The sequence below is a fragment of the Neofelis nebulosa genome, chromosome 5, assembly GCF_028018385.1.
Source record: "Neofelis nebulosa isolate mNeoNeb1 chromosome 5, mNeoNeb1.pri, whole genome shotgun sequence".
Classification (NCBI taxonomy): domain Eukaryota; kingdom Metazoa; phylum Chordata; class Mammalia; order Carnivora; family Felidae; genus Neofelis; species Neofelis nebulosa.
The window spans coordinates 136442112-136463198 of record NC_080786.1 but is presented as its reverse complement, the minus strand read 5'-3'; the positions used below and the strand labels follow the sequence as shown (position 1 = coordinate 136463198).

The 21087-nt window shown below is 34.1% G+C and overlaps 1 protein-coding gene across 3 annotated transcripts in view; it reads right to left on the bottom strand.

The window, feature by feature from the left end:
* The window catches only part of NCAM2 (neural cell adhesion molecule 2), a 529034-nt gene that overhangs the window by 363428 nt on the left and 144519 nt on the right, over positions 1–21087 (bottom strand). The window lies entirely within an intron of this gene.

Genomic DNA, 21087 nt, shown 5'->3' with positions numbered 1-21087 from the left:
AATCAGGACTAAAAAGTAACAATGTTGGAGCCTTGTTTTCACACTTCACTGATGTCCTAGAAAATTAACCTTACCCAATATCCTCTTGTACACACACACTCTGTTATGGAGTTAATTTTTTTTTAATTTTTTAACATTTATTTATTTTTCAGAGACAGAGACAGAGCATGCGTGGGGGAGGGGCAGAGAGAGAGGGAGACACAGAATCCTAAGCAGGCTCCAGGCTCTGAGCTGTCAGCACAGAACCTGACGTAGGGCTGGAAGCCCGGAACCTTGAGATCGTGACCTGAGGCAAAGTCAGGCACAACCGACTGAGCAACCCAGGAGCCCCTGGAATCAAACTTTTAAAAATGAATTAGTAAGAAATTAATAAATAATTGCACAGATAAGACTTATTCAATTTTACTGATAATGAGGGCACAGTATAGTTCCTAAATCTTTTCACCTTTAGATTTCTTCTTCAACTTTAAAATTGTTCAAATAATTTTAACACTCTTTTAAACTTCATATAAATATTTCAGAAAATGTAAGATTTTAGAATCTTGGTGGGAAATAAAATACTTATCCTTAAAAAAAATTTTAATGTTTATTTATTTTGAGAGAGAGAGAGAGAGACAGTGCAATTAAAGGGGCAGAGAGAGAGGGAAGCAGAGAGAAAGAATCACAAGTAGGCTCTGCCCCATCGGCACACAGCCCAATGTGAGGCTCAAAGTCACAAACCGCAAGATCATGACTTGAGCTGAAATCAAGTATCAGATGCTTAACAGACTGAGCCACCCAGGCACCCCTAAAATATTTATCTTTAATAAAACAGTCCTCATTAACTTTAGTTTCATCTGTTATATAGCACAAATATTCACTAGAAACTAAGTTTTGTAAACCTCTTGACTGTGATAAGTGTAGATTTAAAACATTTTTTCTACAAGGAAATGATATTTAAATTGAATATTATATCATGGGAATAGACGGATCAATGATATTACTATGTAAGCTATTGTTTCTCTATGCTTATTTTAAACTTTCATAAACTTTCTCTTTTTTTTCCTTTTTTCACATGATGATCCTAAATATTCATATTGTGAAGATTAAATAAAAATAATTTAATCTGGTAGAAAAAATTACATAAGGAATATAGTTAGAAGACTTGATAATGAGCAATGATGACTCAGTAGTCTAACCAGGGTCCACAAAGACACAGCATATTTGGGAACATGATAAGCATAAACTGACTTCTCTCAGTTGTTCTTTACTTCAATAGCAATAAATACCTGCCTATTGGAGCCTCTTTTTCCCCTATGTAAATCAATCATCCAGTCCAATTCCAATGCTAGAGTTCAAATATTTTATGTATACACATACATATTACTTTAGTGGATAAAATATTCACATTGTAAAAATTAAGGAGACTATAACACACATATACAATATATACACACACAATATGCAAACATATATACACCTACATGTGTGCATGTAAAATTATGTGAATGAGTTTTAAATTATAGTTAATTTTAGACTTTAGAAGAGGAGAAAATGTAAATTCTATTCTGCACACATTGTGTTCCATATATTTAATTCATTAATCTAAATCAATTATTATATTTAATTCTTATAAGCCAAGAAGGTAGGCTTGCCAGTATTTTATATTTATGCCTCTCATAGTTCAATAACCTTTTGAGTAAACAAATATATCAGAAAACACTGAGGTTAAATTTTTAAGGATCACATGGCTAGTAAAAGTTTCAGAGGTGAAATTTAAACCCAGGTCAAGATGAGTTCAGAATCCAGAACTTTAACCTAAATGCCTCCCTTCTATTAAGTACAAATATCTATATCTGTGAGCCTGATGAGTGCATCCAAGTTTTACATTTCTGCAGTTAGAGGAAGAAGTTATGGTAAAGGATATTCAATTTAGCTGGAAATTAAACAACAAGAACAATGACCAAACTTCAAAGACCACCATTTTGCCTAGAGTGGATCCTTCTAACCTTCACCTGTCTTGGTACAAATAGAAACTGTGTACTGATGTATTTCTGTCTTGCAGCTGCATGTACAGACAGCTGTTCTTTGCATGTTTTATGAAGATCTTTTTTAAAAATGCAGATGATTCCATATAAAGGAAGTTCTCATTCTGAAGATTTTATAACAGGGCACACATTATAAAATGTAATGCAGTTAATTCTCTGCCTTCATTTGCTTGACAATGTACAAATATGGTGATACATGATTACTCTCTAAAATTTAAATATATTATTGTTTTCTGATCATAAGCCTACATAGCATCCTAAAGACTTCCAACTATCCTGTGTTCAAAATAATTTGTGATGGTACAAAGGCAGAATTTTTGCCGATTCTCAGAGCTACTGCAATCCGTAACCTTGTGTGCAAAATATAGTTAAGACAAATTTGTAGTGCGGCAGCCAGGGAAAAATGTTCAATGGTATTGCATAGGACATAACAAGGTGTTCATATTTCTAACCAATGTGGAGGCTAATTTCTGCTCAGATTCAAGCAGTGAATTATTCTTCCTGCCAAAATTCTGGGGAGGATGTAACTCCTTTCTATTAATGCAGCAGTGAGTAACACATCAGTTGAGTGAAAGATATAGCCATGAGTCCACAGATGAACAGAGATGCCATTCCATGGGAATAAGGAACATGTAGTAAGCATGTTACAGAGCCTATCAGAGAAAAGCAGAAAAAAAATGTATCTGTAGGAATACAGCTGCTCCTCTGTGGTGAAATGAAAAACCTGTGGGTACAGAAACTTGGAAATTTCTACCAGTAATAATTTGGATTCTGATAAAAAGAAGAGGTATTAAGCAATTGAGAGAGAAGAGGGTGGCACTTAGACAATGAATGAGGAGACACTGAGTCCTTTTTAGAACAGATGCAATCTTCCTGGCCAACCCTGGATAAGATATTCTCCAGTGTCTTTGTTTGAAGATCAATTACAACTGAAACACATGCACAGTTGTGTATACAGTTATGATTGTGATTTCTGGAATAAATTTTTCATTCTTTTTCATATGCTCAGTTGTTCTCAACTCATTTTGTTACTTCTAGGAAATGTCCATAAAATAATACCATCTAGATAGTATGACACATATCTATGATTACAGCCATATCTACATTTATACCTTAATCTATGTATCTATGTATCTATGCATTTATTTATGTCTATCTACCTATCTACAATTGATTCCATAGTTATTACTTACTGGTTATTATAGGCAAAGGAACAAGCAACCAATTAGTATCACTTTTGTAGGATTATCAAGAGGATTATCAAGAAGTTCCTGACAAGCTATACCACACTTGTATGTCATATATACTTCACATAACCACACCAAATATGAAGGGCAAACATTTGTTATGAAATGACCTAATGTCAAAATAGCGTTGTTCTTGCTGACTCTATTACCATCTAATCAAAGATGTTTATGGGGCTCCTGGGTGGCTCAGTGGGTTAAGCGTCTGACTTCAGCTCGGGTCATGATCTTGCAGTTTGTGAGTTCGAGCCTCATGTTGGGCTTTGTACTGACAGCTCAGACCCTGGAGCCTGCTTCAGATTCTGTGTCTCCCTCTCTGCCCCTCCCCAGCTCATGCTTTGTCTATCTATCTATGTCTTTCTTTCTCTCTCTGTAAAATAAATAAACATTAAACAAAATTTTAAAAAAAGATGTTTAGGTGTGCCCAGAATCACTTTATTCCTTAGCAATTCAAACACTACTAATTTGGAATTTACCTTGTTTTTGGTTTCTTTCTGTTAAACAGAAGAAAAATATTCCATCTTTTATATTAAGAGACAAATATTATAGAAACACAATGCTACAGTAGCAAGACCATTTTTAGTTTGACATCATTGTATATAGGCGTCTGAAAATATTGATGGGGATTCAAAATGAGTTGGAGTGGTCTCTGAACATTTTCCAGATATTGAGTCCATATTGCGTCCAAGGATAGGAAGCAGAGTGTACAGATTACTATGTCTATCAATGATAATTTAACTAAAGACAGAAAGACTTTCTTTATAGATGGAAATAAAGGTTTAAGATGGTCATTTTACATACCAAATTAAACTAATTATTTAATATTTTTAAGCTATTTTAAACGGTGTTTTCCGAGGTTTTTTTGTATTTCATGCATCTTCACTCAGGATTAAAATATTTTTTAAAAAATCTTATTATTAAAAAAAAATGTCCCCAAGATTTTAAAGGATAGAATCCATACCTGGTTTTATTTGGGAAGAATATAACCAAATTAAATTGCATTGCAATTACAAAATTCATGTTTAATGATCTACAATTGCTCTGCATATTTTGAATATTACAACAATTTCTATTAAAATTTTACTGATTTAGGGGCGCCTGGGTGGCGCAGTCGGTTGAGCGTCCGACTTCAGCCAGGTCACGATCTCGCGGTCCGTGAGTTCGAGCCCCGCGTCAGGCTCTGGGCTGATGGCTCAGAGCCTGGAGCCTGTTTCCAATTCTGTGTCTCCCTCTCTCTCTGCCCCTCCCCCGTTCATGCTCTGTCTCTCTCTGTCCCAAAAATAAAAAACGTTGAAAAAAAAATTAAAAAAAAAAAAAAATAAAATTTTACTGATTTAAAGGTCTTATTTCAAAAAAGGAGCCCATACCATAAATTAAAGTCAAAGTAAATGCCCAAATTTCATCATGCCACAAATAAATCATTTATTTAGCCAGAAGCTGACAAAAAAAGAAGAGTAAACTATGATAGTCATAGTGATGTTATGAATAACCATGATTAACACAAGACTACAGTGCCCTCTACTAAATTTTAAAAATAAAAATGAAGTATAGAAGATCCACAAGATACAGACATAGATACAACTAATTCCAACATGTTAGTGAGTTGCTATAAAATGTCAAAATTTGAATGAATCCAATTTTTAAATATATTCAAATAAATACATTTCAATAGTGGTATTAAGGGAGACTCAAAAATCAGAGTGTGTGGGAAGGGATAATGGGTTGTCACTCACCAGTATGAGAACTCATATGGCAAACAATTTCTGAAGTGTCTTTTCTTTAATGTACTATCTTACAATTAGATCACACCCATCATATTTCCTCCTAAGGCTACAATCCTTTCTCTGTTTGCTATTTTGGTTAATGGCATCACTACAATCAAGTCCAAAAACCTTGGTTTGAATGTTGAATTTGCTTCCCTCTTTTACCCCAAACGTGAAGCAGTTGCCAATTCCTTGGATTTTACCAAAACAATGGTGCATCTTGCATTTCTCCTTTCCTCATAATTTTAACTTTCATTATCATAGTGAAAGCCCCACCACCATTACCATTTTTGCAGATGTGTGTGTGGCTTCTATACCCAATCATTTTCCAACTACTTCAATGACCGTTAGTTTTGAGATATCTGCTACTGCTCTGCTAATTCTATATTTCATTCTATAGCAATTTTATACATTTCATAGATGTAAGAATCATACACACACATACACATGTATTTGGGTATATATTAGCATATATGTGTATTTCTCTAAAATCTGTAGATAAAACTTTCTTTCAAATTCCACACTTCAATTTTCAGTATCACAGAAATTTTCAAACATAGGTAACACAGAAAACATTGCTTCCAGAATGAATAAAATGTTCCCACTTGTGTTGTATGTCCTTCCCTTATTGGCTTTTGATTACAGTATTTTAAAGTAAATCTCAGATAAAATACCATTGATCTATAAAGTCATCATGCATCTCTTACTAATACAAACCTATCTTTTTAGACTTCTCTATTTTAAGTTTTTAAATTTTAATTTATTTTGAGAGAGAGGCAGAGACAACATGTGGGAGAGGGGCAGAGAAAGAGGAAGAAAGAGAATCCCAAGCAGGTTCCGTACTGTCAGCCCAATCTGGGGTTCAAACCCACGAGCCATGAGATCATGACCTGAGTTGAAACAAATAGAATCCTAACCAACTAAGCCACACAGACACCTCTAGACTTCTTTTTTAATGGAACCACTATTTTATCCTTATACTGAATTAAATTTAAAAAAAAAACTTCTACAAGATCAAATAGTATGCAATCCACATTCAATTTCCCTGATAAATATTTTTTTAGAATTGGTTTGTGCAAATCATCATCAAATAATATTCACATACAGCATTGTTGTCAAAGTGCATAAAATTTTTATTCAATAACAATTCTCCTTTTTTTACATACAATTGGTATGCTAGGTAAAATGGGTTGTTTTATCTATATAATTTCCCACATGAAATTGATTACTTGCCTCTTTTATGTTATCTACCTTCTTATTCTATGCCCTATACTTTTTTGTTATCTGGAAAATCCAAATCCAATTTCCAGATAAATATATCACCCAAAGTTGAAGCAGGCCTCTTCAACCTTACATGCTGAAAGTTATGTGATCTCATCCCCTCAACTTTTTATGTATCATATATTCTCCAGCTCAGTTATAGAAACATAAGCAGATATCAGGCAGAAAAAATAAAAACGAGGCATACACTTTGAACATTCCACGTCCCTCACTCCCATACATCTATTTGAGCTTTATATCTTGACTTTGCTACTCTAACAGCTTCTCTTAGTGAAAAACTTTGATGAGTTGAATGTAATTTTTCAATCGTCACTGTATTATTCAACATCCTTCAGATTTCCTCCAAGTTATATTTATCTTCACTTTTATGTTTTCAATTTTTCAAATTTCTGTGCCTTTGTTCACATGGTCCCCTATATGTGGCTACCTCCTGTTTCATATTGCTCACATTCTGTCATGCCCTATAAACGTCATAAAATTTTCTTTCCCAACTTAAAATTAATTTCTTTCTCCCCTAAATTTGAATTTAATTATTCACATTTATGGGACTAAATATTTCATTATTTTCTATTACAATATTTTGAGCATAGTTATGCACATAAACAAGTCAATGTCAAATAAATATGGTGTAGTATAGTAAATGGACTGATAGAGAAAGCACAGAATACCATGGCAGTAAATAAAGAGGATATAAGGATTCACAGATCCCAAAGAGCTTCCAGTGGTGGGGGGGGGGGGGGGGGGGAGATGGTGGAAGTTGGGATAGATGACATTTAACTGAGATCAGAAGGATTCGTAAAAAAGGATAAGGAAATTATGTTCTGGATAAAAGAATGAGGTTTTATGGGCACCTGGGTGGCTCAGTCAGTTAAGCAAATGACTTTGGTTCAGGTCATGAACTGGCGATTCATGAGTTCAAGTCCCACGTCAGGCTCTGTGCTAAGAGCTCAGAGCCTGGAGCCTGCTTCGGATTCTGTGTCTCCCTCTCTCTCTGCCCCTCCCCTGCTCATGCTCCCTCTAAAAAAATAAAAATAAACATTTTTTAAAAATTAAATAAAAAAAAAAGAATGAAGTTTTAGAAAGGCTTCAAATAAAGAATATATTATTAAAAAGAAGATAGTAGTCCTCCCATTGCTGGCCATAATGGTAGAATTGGTTCCAGACAAGCCCTCTCTTCTAAACAACTTAAAAACAAAACATTTAAAACATATTTCCATAATTGGACAACAGGCTCTATAGCACACTCATCCATGAGAAATGAAAAATAATTAGATGAGATTTAAAATCACCCTAACTTTCTGCCTGGAGGCATATACTACACACCAGTACAGGGTGGGGACAGAGAACAATAATTTCTATTAATTTATGAAGACAGAAAGTTAAGCTCAGAGGAGTTAAGGTGGATAAAATTTGTGTCAGGGTATTAGAAAGAGAAGTCTACACAGATAAGGAGCTCCAGTATCTACATATGTCTCTTTGAGTCTTTTGCTGAATACTAACTAAACTTTCAGAGAAAAAGAACAACCACTGAGGAATGATTAGCTTAAAACCACTACAACTTAGAAGGCTGAGGATTTACAAGCTTGAATAAGGCAGAGTAATTTGTTGAGTAAATTGAACATTCAGTATGGACTTCAAAAAGGCCAAGACTTTGAAGCTGAGCTATGCTAGTTTTAAAGTACTGCCACTTCAAAGTCTCCCATAAAATTCTTTAAAGAGGTGCTTAAGTGGATCAACTTAATCCTCAACTAAAAAAATTGTTATCCCAGCAAAACCCAATCCTCTTTAGAAGAAAACATCAAGATCCAGAACCGCAACAATGTGATATTCACAATGACCAATATACAACAAAAAATAGTAGACTAATGAAGAATCACAGACCAAGAGAAAAATATATGAAAAGAAATTGAATTGACAAAAAACAATGGAATTAGGTGACATGTTAAAGGATTTAAAGGGAAATATGAGTTATAATACAGAAATGGAATTATAGAAAAAAAGAAATCAAGAAATCAAATGAAACCTTAGAGATCTCAGTACAATATCTAAAATTAAATATTCACTATGTGAGTTTAATACCAGATTAGAAACTGTGGGAAAAAGTATTAATGAACTTGAAGACATATCAGAAATATTATCTAATAAAAATTAAATAAATAAATAAATATTAAATAAATGAGTAAAGTATCCGTGGTCTGAATTAACATCAAGAAATCAAATATACATGAATTATAAGTCCCAGAAAAGTGGGGTAAAGCATGTTTGAAAAAATAACATAAAATTTCCAAATTTTAGGAAAAAATACAAACCTATGAATTCAAAAAGTTCAATCAATTCTAATTACAATGAATATACCAACCAGTGATATTTTTTGGGGGGGGGCGGTGCCTCAGTGGCTCAGTAGGTTAAGCATCCACCTGCTGATTTCAGTTCAGGTCATGATCTCACAGTCCTGAGATCAAGCCCACATTGGGCTCCATGCTGGATGTGGAGCTTGCTTAAGATTCTCTCTCTCTCTCTCTCTCTCTCTCTCTCTCTCTCTCTCTCTCCCTCTGCCCTTCCTCTCTTCACACGTGCATGTACTCTCTCTCAGAAAAAAAAAAAATCAGTGGCATTTTTAAAAACCCACATAAAATGATAAAGTGCTAATTAGATTTATTTAAAAATTTAAAAATCACACTGAGGTACATCATAACAATATTGCTAAAAATCACTGATAAATATAAGACCTTAGAAACAACTAGAGAAAAAAAAAGTCCTTTATTCATACAGGAACAAATATTGCATCAGAAAAAAATGCAAATCATAAAACATGAAAACACATATTTAAAAATGTAAGCATGGGAAAAACACGCTATGCAAATATTAATAATAAGACAGCAGGGAAGGCTATATTACTGTTGGGCAAAACCAAGTTCATTATAATATTACCAGATACAAAGAGAGGTGTTTCATCTAATAAAAGAGTAATTTCATAAGACATAAAAATCTTTTATGTGTATGTCACCAATAACAGAGCTTCAACATAAATGAAGAACTGAAAGGAATTACCTGACAGAACTTTCTGAAAGAAACAAATGAACAATTTTGTTAGAGATTTTATTTTTTTATTTTTTTTTATTTTTTTTTTTTCAACTTTTTTTTATTTTATTTTTGGGACAGAGAGAGACAGAGCAGGGGAGGGGCAGAGAGAGAGGGAGACACAGAATCGGAAACAGGCTCCAGGCTCCGAGCCATCGGCCCAGAGCCCGACGCGGGGCTCGAACTCACGGGCCGCGAGATCGTGACCTGGCTGAAGTCGGACGCTTAACCGACTGTGCCACCCAGGCGCCCCATAGAGATTTTAATACTATTCTTTGAGTAATTTAAACAAGTAGACCGAAATAGGAAAAAAATTGGAAGATGTGAATGATCCTATTAACAACTTCACATAATAAACATTAATAGTACTCTATAACCAATCATTGTTGAATAAACCTCTTTTCTAGTATGCATTGAATATTCTCCACGATAGATGATATTCTGTGCCATAAAATAAATCTTGCAAGTTTGATATAACTAAACCATCCAAAGTATATTCTCTGAGCAAAAGATAAGTAAATTCAAAATAAATAGGAAGACATTAGGCATATTACACATATTTAAATTTAATACACACTTCTAAATAACCCACAGATCAAAAAAGGGAATAAGAAAATATTGCATGTTGGGGCAACTCGGAAGCTCAGTTGGTTAAGCATTTGACTTTAGCTCAGGTCATGATCTCATGGTTTGTGAGTTTGAGTCCCACAACAGGCTCTGGGCTGACAGCTCAGAGACTGGAGCCTACTTTGGATTCTGTGTCTCCCTCTCTCTCCGCCTCTCCCCTGCTGGCTCTCTCTCTCTCTCTCTCTCTCCCTCTCTCTCAAAAATAAATAAACACAGACAATTAATTAAAAAAGAAAATATTGTGTGTTAATGAAATACATCAAAATTTATCAGATGCAGAAGTATTTTTTTAAAAAATATGAGTATACTCATATACTTTATGTTTTGGTTTAAATGATAATATTAGAAAATGAAGATGCAAATTTAATTATCCTTAAAAGACAAAAGATAAAACCTACCGAAACTGGCATAAGAATATCAGTTAAATAAACATGTAAATATTAAAGAAATAGAAATGACATTTTAAAAATATTCCCACAAAGAACAGTCTAGATCAAGATGACTTTGCTGGTGAAATTTATCAACTAATTTAAGAAAGAAAGAACATCAAATTTATATAAACTCTTTCAGAAAACAAACAGAACATTTCTCAACTAATTTATACCAAATGCAGAAAGATATCACTAAAAAATAATAGTACAGTCACAAACACAGACTTGACAGTCAAAAGGAAACATTAGCAAGTCAAAACCAACAATATATGAAACAGACCAAGTTATATTTATCCAAAGAATGGAAATCAAACAATATAAATTGCCACATTTATAAAATAAACGAGAAAAATCGTATGATCATCTGTATAGATGTCATAAATATATCTCACCAAATTCAACATTCATTAATAATAAAACATCTCACCAAACCAGAAACAGAACATTTTCCCAGTCTAATAAAGAATACCTGTAAAATACCTACATTTAAAATTATCCTTAATGGTGAAAACCTGAATCTGTTCTCCATAAAATTAGGAATAAGACAAGGATGTCTGTTCTCACCACTTCTATTGAACATTGTGCTGGAGTTCCCAAGCAGTAAAGTGGGCAAGTAGACAAATATACAAAAAGAAACTATAAATATTGAAAGAAGTAAAACTATCTAATTCACAAGTGATTTGTAACAAACTTCTAGAAACTACATAAAAAACTGTAAGAATCAATAAGTAAATATATTTGTGGAGCACAAGGCAATATACAAAAATTAATTGTATTTCTCTATATCGGCAAATAAATATATCTCTGCTGTAAAAACAATACCTTTTAAAGTAATATGAAAATATAAGATAATTAGAAGATTAACAAAATATATGTGACACTTGAACACTTAGAAGTAGCAAAACATCCTGAAAGAAATTAAAGATCTGAATAAATTGAGAAAATTGATCTATACATTCAATTTGATCTCCCGCAAATTCTCTGTAGACAACTTTTTAAGGACATTTTCAAGAAGTTTCTAAATTCATAAGAAAAAGAAAGAAAATACCTAAAATGATTTTGAAAAATGAAAGTAAGACAATGCCTACTACCTAATTTCAATAATTTACATAAACCTATAGAAATCAAGATAGTTTGGTGTTGGAATAATAATAGAAATATAGATTAATGGGACATAATACAGTCCAGAAATAGATCCATATATATGTGGTCGGTTGGTTTTGCAAAGGCCCTATGATATTAAAACTGGAAAAATAGACCTTCAAGAAGTTTTGCTAAATGAAGCGGATTCCCATTTGAAAACAAAACAAAATAAAACAAAAAACAAAGGTAGCTATGCGTGCATTACTAGCACAATCAATAAATACGGTAAACATTATATGATATTTATAACTTTCGGATCACATTTTATTTCTGCTCTAATAATTATTTGCAGATTAGTAAATAAATTCAATTCAGTGTGTACGCAGAAATGTGAGCCTTAACTGAATATACTGGGAAGTCTCGGGGAAATTCTCAGAACTATTAATAACTATGACAACTTAAGCACATATGAATACTTCTCACTGCACTTGCTAAAAAAGCTTTCCACAAAGAAAACTGCAGCCCAGCATTATTCTCTACTTTTAAAGTTTCCAATAAATAAATAAAGGTTTCTGGAATGAAATGTTATATATTTGCCTTCTTTTAGGTTTGTTTTAAAAATCTCCATTTTAACAGTATCTTCTCTTTACAGGAGAAATGGATTTTCCCTGGGAGTATACCTGAATAGAAAGCAATGAAGGAAAGGTGACACTCACTATGAAGCAACAGTAATCGGCTCTCTTGCCAAACCGTGCTGTGCATCCTCCTTCTTGTTCAACAAAATTTAAAAGAGAGAAAGCCTTCCTTTCTTGTGATCCTAATATTTAAGCACAAACCCTTCAGGTAATTTCAGTCCATATTAGGTATTTAAGATCACCACAGAAGGCTTACACATCTGCACAAAAGAATCAGATCACATTCATGATCACATTCATGTCAGAAAGACAGTTGGCTTTTCATAATGTGTAATCGGGGGTGGGGGGGTGGGGGGCACCTGGGTGGCTCAGTCAGTTAAGCGTCCCATTCTCGGTTTCTGCTCAAGTCATGATCTCGCAGTTTGTGAGTTCAAGCCCCGCATCGGGCTCAGCACCACCAGTGCAGTAAAATGAAAGTAAGATTCTCTCTCTTGGGATTCTCTCTCTCTCCTTTCTCTGCCCCTTCCCCACTTGTGCGCTCTCTCTTTCTCAAAATAATTAAGTAAACTTAAAAATAGAGTAACAAAAATAATAAGTAATAATGCAAAAAAAAAATAACTGAATATAAGCTAAAGGTAAAGTAAGGCTGTGATTTTACCTACAGAAATAGCTTCTCTTCTTAAAGTTATGTGAAGTATAATATTTAGGAACACTTTGTTCAGTAAAAATATGACGAATATTTTAGATAATTACAAATTCTTATTCTTACATTTTAAATACTTTTATAACAGCACACAGTGATAGAATTTACTCATTATTCCCACTTTATCCATTATTATTTTTATTTTTGAAGACTGTAGAAAAATGTGCCTCTCCACTGCAAAAGTTTCCAGGCACAGCTGCTATTTAAAGATATTTCCATCTTTACTGTCTGTAAGCCTGCTCCTCTGAAACCTTACTTCTCTTGCTTCCCTCAGGCAAATGTAATCAGAGCCTTCACTACTTTACCAAGCTCCTTTAAGTACACTGCTATTGTTAAATGTATCACACTCCACCTAAGTCATTGCCTATCTTTCCTACTAGACTGTTAAATCCTTAGGTTAAAAAAATCTTATTTATTCATCTCTTTTATCCTTAGTGTGTTGAATTGTTCCCTGGTTCCCTGCATACTGGAGATCATAAACCTCTTACAGATAAAGCTTTAATTTATAAATTCTCTTGTGTTGATCATAGTTTACTATTCATAGTTTCCTTTTGCAATAATCTTCTTACCCTCTTCTCTTTAGGCTTCATCTTGTTGTTTGTAGCATATGGATTTATAAACTACCCTAAACCACTGGAGAATACAAAAGACTAAAATTATATTACATAACAAAACCAAAATCAAAATAGTTTCCATCAATATTTAATTCTGTAGAAGACAGTGCATGGTTACATGGGGGAAAAAAAAACTCGTAAAGATTGTTTTCCTCATTGTGATTACCCATATAAATTTCAGTAAGTTGTTAATAATTTATACTCCATTTCATAACTATTCAACTTAAAAACATCTAAGTAATAATCAAGATGGTGAAAAATATTGCCAATAAAAACAACACAGTTTAAAATTTTTGTTGTTTTTCTTGTCATATTGAGTGAAGCTATTGTACAAAATGATTTGCAATTCACATTAGCATTCAAAACCTTCCATTTGGCTTTTGCTTCATCATTATCAAAGGTTTTCTTGTTTTTCAATGATAAGAATCTTTGAAAAAGTTTAGTGGAGTAATCATAAAATAAAATAACTTTGATGTATCAAAATACTTTGGAATTTTCTACTAGGAATTCATTCTTGCAGAGTAAGATTGCTTAATATTCATATCAGTGGCAATAACGTTTTCAATCCTTAGTGATCATTCTGTCTTTCAACTTACCATACATTGGTATGCTTTTCCTATGCATGCCAATCACTGACTTTTCAAAGAAAAGTTCCACTAATGTTGGCATGCTTTCTGCCTGTTTCTCTGTATTTCCCTATATTCCATTTACTGATTAAGCATATCATTAATCAAGAGGTCTTAGATTTCCTATTGTGGCTTCTTTTTCCTATCAGTAAATCTATGAATGGAAAAAGGAATGATGGAGGCATTGTGTTGGGCATTTGGGAGCAGGTATGTTGGATCTAAGCTGGGGAGGACTTCTCCTGTGTTGTATGGCGATAGGACAAAAGAAATTCAAAGATGTGTCATGAATTGAAATCCTAAAGTTAAAAAATATGTATGTATTTAAAATGTATAATATAAAATTATGTATAGTATAAATAAAAAGATTGGAATTAAGTGTAATGCACGGATCAATTTGGGAAGAAGCACCACCTTGATACTGTTGAGTCTTCCAAAAAATGGTCATGGTGCATGTCTGCATGTGTTTGGGTCTTAATTTCTCTCAGAAATGTTCTTCGGTTGGCAATGTACACATCTTGAACTCATTTTTTAATGCGTCATTGTTTAAGATCATTTTAAATGCCCTTTTAATTTTGATTTTTTACTTGCCTTTCAATTGTATAATGCTGGCATATAATAATAAAACAACTATACTTTGAAATATTGAAAAAAATATAATCATAGACAGGCATAAAAGCAGACTCACAGAACTGAAAAACAAATACCCTATCCTGGGGTGGGAAGACCCCCACATCATAAAGATGTGACTTATCTATAAGCTAACTCAAGTATTTAATTGTTGGATGCATAAGAATATGATTTAAAAGTTTATCTGAAAAAACAAACAAGTAGAATTAATTATTAGCCAAAACATCCGGAGGAAAAACAAAATAAGCAAAAAGGGGAAAAGGCCTACAAGATACCAAACATTTTAAACATTCTAAACTGTGTTTGGGTGCAAGAATAGATAAAAACAAAAACAAAAACAAAACACAAAAAGGGGATCAAAAGAGAAAATGGCATATTAGAAAAAAGACCAAAAAAATGTATTCTTAATAAGAATAAGTGCTGCTTGGATAACTGGAGACTTTAAGGAAAAGAGATAAAATGGTATCTATGCATCATATACATGAGGATAAATTCCAAAAGGGCTACAGATTTAAATATAAAAGGATAAAACTATGCACATAACAGAAGAAAACTTGTTTGCCTTTTCTATAAATGGGGGAGGAAAAAATATTTTAAGCTATAATTCAAACTCCAGAAGCAACAAGGAAAAATGAGAGACACTTGATTACATTTAACAATTTGCATAGCAAAAGACACCATAAGTAAACAGACTGATGTCAAACTGTGAAAAACATTTGCAACTTACAATATCAAAGGGCTAATATGCTTAATAAAGAGCTCTAAAGTTAGAGAAAATCTTCAACAACATTAAAAACTAGAGAAAGGAACACACACTTCATAGATAAAGAAATGGAAATAATCCAGAAACTGAAATGCTGTTTGCATACCTACCTCTTCCATTGGCAAAAAGTCAAAAATGTAACAACATATTCAGCTAATAGGGGGCAGCTAAATATTAACCTTCATGCATTGCTGGTGACATGACAAAATGATAAAATCACTGTGAAGAGTAATTTGGCATGTGTGTGTGCTGAAGGAGGTCATCAAGTTGTGACCACCAGTTGACTCATGAACTCAACGGGGTGATCAGAGGCTTCACATCCATCCCGTCTTCTGTCTCTGTAATGTGAGTTCTGTTTGCCTTCCCTGCTCCCAGAAGTCGCTTCAAGGACACGGCCTTGAGATAGTGATGTGGCGTTAAGACCATCTGGAAGGTATACTTGACTGGACCCAGGTAAGGCGTCTATGTAAAGTTTTAAGATCTGGCAGCAGGTGTGGACATCTACTCACCTTGCAGCCACCTAAGACAAGTCTCGCATGTGCCTTCTCCTGCTTATTAAACCTGGCACCTACCAATCTGGCCTGTGTCTTTCTTCAGTTTCTCTCTGTGCCCTCTGAGTACAGGGACCAGTTTCAGAGTAGACCTGGGAAGCACCCCAGGAGCTTGCAAACCAACAATGTGACAAATTTTTAAATTATTTACCCTTTGACCCAAGAATACAACTTCTAGGAATATATCTAAAATACACACTAATAAAAATATTTTTGAAAAGAGTATTTTTTGAAAACAAAGCAAATAATTGCAGCACTTGATGCGAGGGAGTAGAACGCAACGAAACTAGCAATAATCCAAATTTCTGCCAGAGGAGATTCAGGTGAATAAAGTGTGCTGTATCTCTGAAATCACACCTCTACAAAGGAATGAATGCTCTCGTATATAACTATCATTTGATCCCCATGTGTCATAAGTGAAAAAAATGGAGAAAAGTAATGCATCCATATAATATACACTTTTCTCTACTTTGCTTTTTGCCTGGAAACCCATGCAAAATATTTTACACAAATGCAATGAAAACGAAACAAAAAAATGAAAAAGTGAACTTAAATACGTGCCTAGTTATTGCACACACACACACACAAACACACACACAGATGAATGACGCCAAGTGACTTTAACCATCGCAATTTGACTATATGTTTATAGCGAGATATAACCTAAGGACAGAAAGAACTATCAAAACATAATCTTAAACTATTTACAGTATTCGTTATTGGTTGTTCTTTTATATTGCTAAGAATCTTTTATGTACTTTGTGCAGTAAAGCAAATGTTAATCTAACTCATTTATTTCTAATGTTGCTGAAAAGCAGAAGAAAGGTAAAGATGGAAAATGTATTGACTATGCAAAAATGCCGAACAGCCGAATTTGAGTTGGAAAACTGCTATGAATGCTTGACTTATTTCATCTATGTATCTATGTCACATAGATCAGAGATCTATCATCTATTTTTCTGTTTTCATAGCTCTGTTCTCTAACGTGTATAGAAACCAGGTATAATGCAGTAGGAATAAGCATACTTACTTAGCACCCAGATTACAATGTCCAGATACAATTGCCCAATGAAAGTAGCCAGTTCATTTTGGAGATATGTCTGATTCCTGGTCTGTGGAAGGAGACGTATAACTTAAACCTGGAATACAGTTATTCTGGATAGCTTAGAAGCTACATGACTTACTAGGGCTGTGTCAGAAGAACTTAGTTAAACTAAAGAGGCTCCTATCAGTAAAAGTTGCAAAATTTTGAGTATCAGTAGGGAGAATAACCTAAGTGGGTTGGAATCCATCAAATTCATTTATACCCAAGAGTTTGTAATGATGTTTATAAAAACTACTAATTGTTCATTAATGAAGGTTCTAAATAAGGAAATCTTCATTTTGAAAGCTAGTCACTGATAGGAAAGAATGAAGCATTTATCCTACCTTTCTGATGTGACTGGTGACCATGTAGTTGATGAAGTGATGTTTTCCTTTTGTTATTGTTTTTTTTTCCTATTTACATGAATAGAGATGATCTTCAGGGTGAAGGGGAAAATATAATCAGGAGAAAGAAAGGACTGGCAGAGCATGTGGAAGACTGGCATTGGAGTGAGAACACATGGATTTCAATCCTAGCCCTATTGCTTTCCAGCTCTCTTGTCCATTTGCAAGCCAACCTCTAAGCCTCAGTGTCCTCATCTATAAAACAGATGATGATACCAGTCTCACCTACGCTACAATGCTCTTCTTAGATTCAAATGATTTAAACATAATCGTGGGATTATAATCATGGGTGTCTCATGGTGCGTAATTTTGAAACCTTCCCTCATTAACTGCACAAAAGTTCTAGAAGGAATTCAGTAAATACTTAACACTGATGTTTATCATTGTCATGAGAGCAGAACTGTAACACAGCAAAGCTTACTATAATTTGGGATATGAGTACATCCTACCTGTACTGGGAGCAGGGTGGGGAAGAGAAAGCGGGTGGTTGGTGTGCTGGAGCAGTGAACTGTCCACAGCAAACAAATGTGTGTGTATAACTGATGAGGTCGTTTTTGTACTCTCAGGGCACAAGTGGTTCTTATCTCCTTTATGATGTTCAGTTAATCACTGGATCCCTGAAGGGATGTTTTTCTTTATAAAAATATCTGCTAATAAGTGAGGAAAGAATGATGGAATTAAAAGAGCATCATTTTTAACTGCTGGTGAATTAACGGATGGAAGCAAAGATCACCAGCAGCTGTTAACACAATGAAAGGAGACACCAGACAAGCCGTGCCTCTTGATAGAAGAACAATTTCCAGGAAACAGAAAATGTGTCAAGCTACATCACGTCGTATTCATGTACACACACTTGCAGCCACTCTACAATATTTCTAGCAACAAAACGTGAAAAATATTTTATGTAAGTATAAAATTTGAAACGATGAAATGCTGTGTTCTCCAATCTTATCAAGATCAAAAAGTCAAATTTACAAGAAATGTGCAAAGATGGGAAGATGTTCATTGTTTAGGACACTATGTCTCCCTCGATGGAGAGAATTTACTGCCTCCAGGACTGTGTAGAAACAGTCCATTTTGATGGTTACAAAAGGCCTTCGGGGCAGGGTGCGTCTCAAGTCAGGGTTAAATTAAGAAAATAGTTTCTCTCCGTTCTTGCTGTTCGCTATAAACTGTCCCAGAGAAGACTCTGCACCCTGGCCACCAGAAATATGCAGAGATTTTTATGAACTACTTAATTAGAGTCCTTAAATTGAATTAGGGAGCATTCCTGAAAAAATCTGTGGATTAAAAAATCGCAACCTGTTATAACACTGAAAAAAGTAAAGTGATTTTTTAAGATTTTCTAGGAGGCAGTTTGAACAAAAACAAGAAAAAAAACCACTAAAGAATAATGTAAGCTCTTGCTGAGCACCTCTGAGTAAAGTAACAGCTGTAATCAAGAGTACAAGATTCTGGACCCTGGTAATCCCACTAAGAGAGGGCAGTTGATGAGACTCGTACTGAAGAAAAATCTGTTGATCTCATGTGTTTTTATTCTGTATTTTCAAAATTAACGTACATCTTGCTTGTTAACATCATGATAATCATTTATTGGAGCTCAAAAGGAAAATGGCACTAATGGTAGGATACAAATTATCATGTTTCTATTAACAGTTTTATTTCACTAAGAATCATTTACTGAAGGTCTGGCTTCCTGAACATATTTGCTGTGCCCAAAGGCCCCATATAGAATTTCCAGGTGCTCTAGCCAACATTACTAAAATAGAAAACTTTATCTTTGATATCCAGGTACTGCAATATAATTTATCCTTGTATCTCACAAAACTGTGTTTAAATTTTCAGTACCATTTGTTTTTAAGACTTATTTTTCTTTATGTTTATTTTTCTTTGACTTCTGACATCGATACAAAGCAACAACATTATATCAATTCTACTGATTTAGCAGTGGATTTTAATATTTTTCTTACTTTCTAAATAACAACTTATTCTTGCCACAGAGAAGTTTTCTTTAAAAAGAAACTGCATAAATCTCAAAATCCATCATTACTATGTCCTAAATTCTTCGAAACACCATCTTCTTGAGTGAGTGAACTGCTCATGGTGAATACATTCTTCAAATAGAAGTTACCAGTATATTTCCAACAGAGCAGATCTTTATAACAATAAACTGCAAATAATTTTAGATTTATTTATACTAGATACCTCAAGTTTACAATTAAGTCTTAGCAAATTGAGTTTAACAAACAGGGATAGTAGTCTTTTTCACACACAGAACTAAATACTCATTATGCATTGGCATTTTAAATATTTTCATATATAGATATATGCATATATATGTTACTGGCAAATCCTTCTAAGTTTATATTGTAGACTTCTTTTCTGTACACATATTTTCAAACAACCTTACTTTTCTCCAGCATCTCGAAATCTTACAAATCAGAATTTAAAAATTTCTTGTATATTTATCCCACATCAAATATAAAAGATGGAAAATGAAATAAAGACATCTATAGGCAATTGCAATTATATGTGTATATGTACATATTTTACTGTGTATCTTGTGTATTAATTTCCTTCTTGTATTCCACAGAAACAATTAACTAGATTAAGGGTGTTTATGAAAAATCATTCTAAATCTTCAGGCACAGGTGCCAAGAACTAGACACATTGACAAATCTGTGTTAGTTATCTGAAGCTTTCATAATAAATTACCACAAACTTGGTGGCTTAAAACAACAGAAATGGATTGTCTCACAGTTCTAGAGGCTAGAATTCTGAAATTTGGTGGGGCCACACTCCCTCTGTGCTCTAGGGGATAATCAGTTCCTCTCCTCTTCCAGCCTCTAGTGTATGCTTGCAGTCCTTGATTTGTGGGCATATTACTCCAATCTCTGCCTCTTTGGTCATATTACCCCCTTCTTTTGTGTCAGCCTCAAATCCCCCTCTACCTTTTTCTTAGAAGGACACTTCTCCTTGAATTTAGGGCCCACCCAGATAATCCTCATATCAAAATCCTTCATTCAATTACATCTGCTGCTATGGGCTGAAATGTGTCCTCACAACGTTCATCTGTTAAAGGCCTACCCCCCACTACCACGGGATGTAGCTGTATTTGGAATTAGGGTAAAATGAGGCCACATGTCTGGGTCCTAATACAATCTGACTGGTGTCCTTATCAGAAGAGGAAATTTGTACACAGAAAGGCACTAGGGAGGGGCACACACAGAGGAAAGACCATCTGCAAGCCAAGGAGGATGGCCACATCTGCTGATCCCTCAGTCTGGACTCCTAGCCTCCAAAACTGTAAGAAGATGAATTTATGTAGCTGAAGTCCTCAATCTGTGGACCTAGCAAACTAATTAATCTGCAAAGACCTTGCTTCCAAAGAAGGTAAGTTTTTACAGGTTCTGGGGAAGGCCACCATCCATCTCACTACCTTATATAACTATTCTTTACTGTGAAAATATCCTAGCATGAAAGAGTGATGAATAACTATGTAAAACATTACTAAATAAAGACTGCATTGTAAATGCAGAGGAA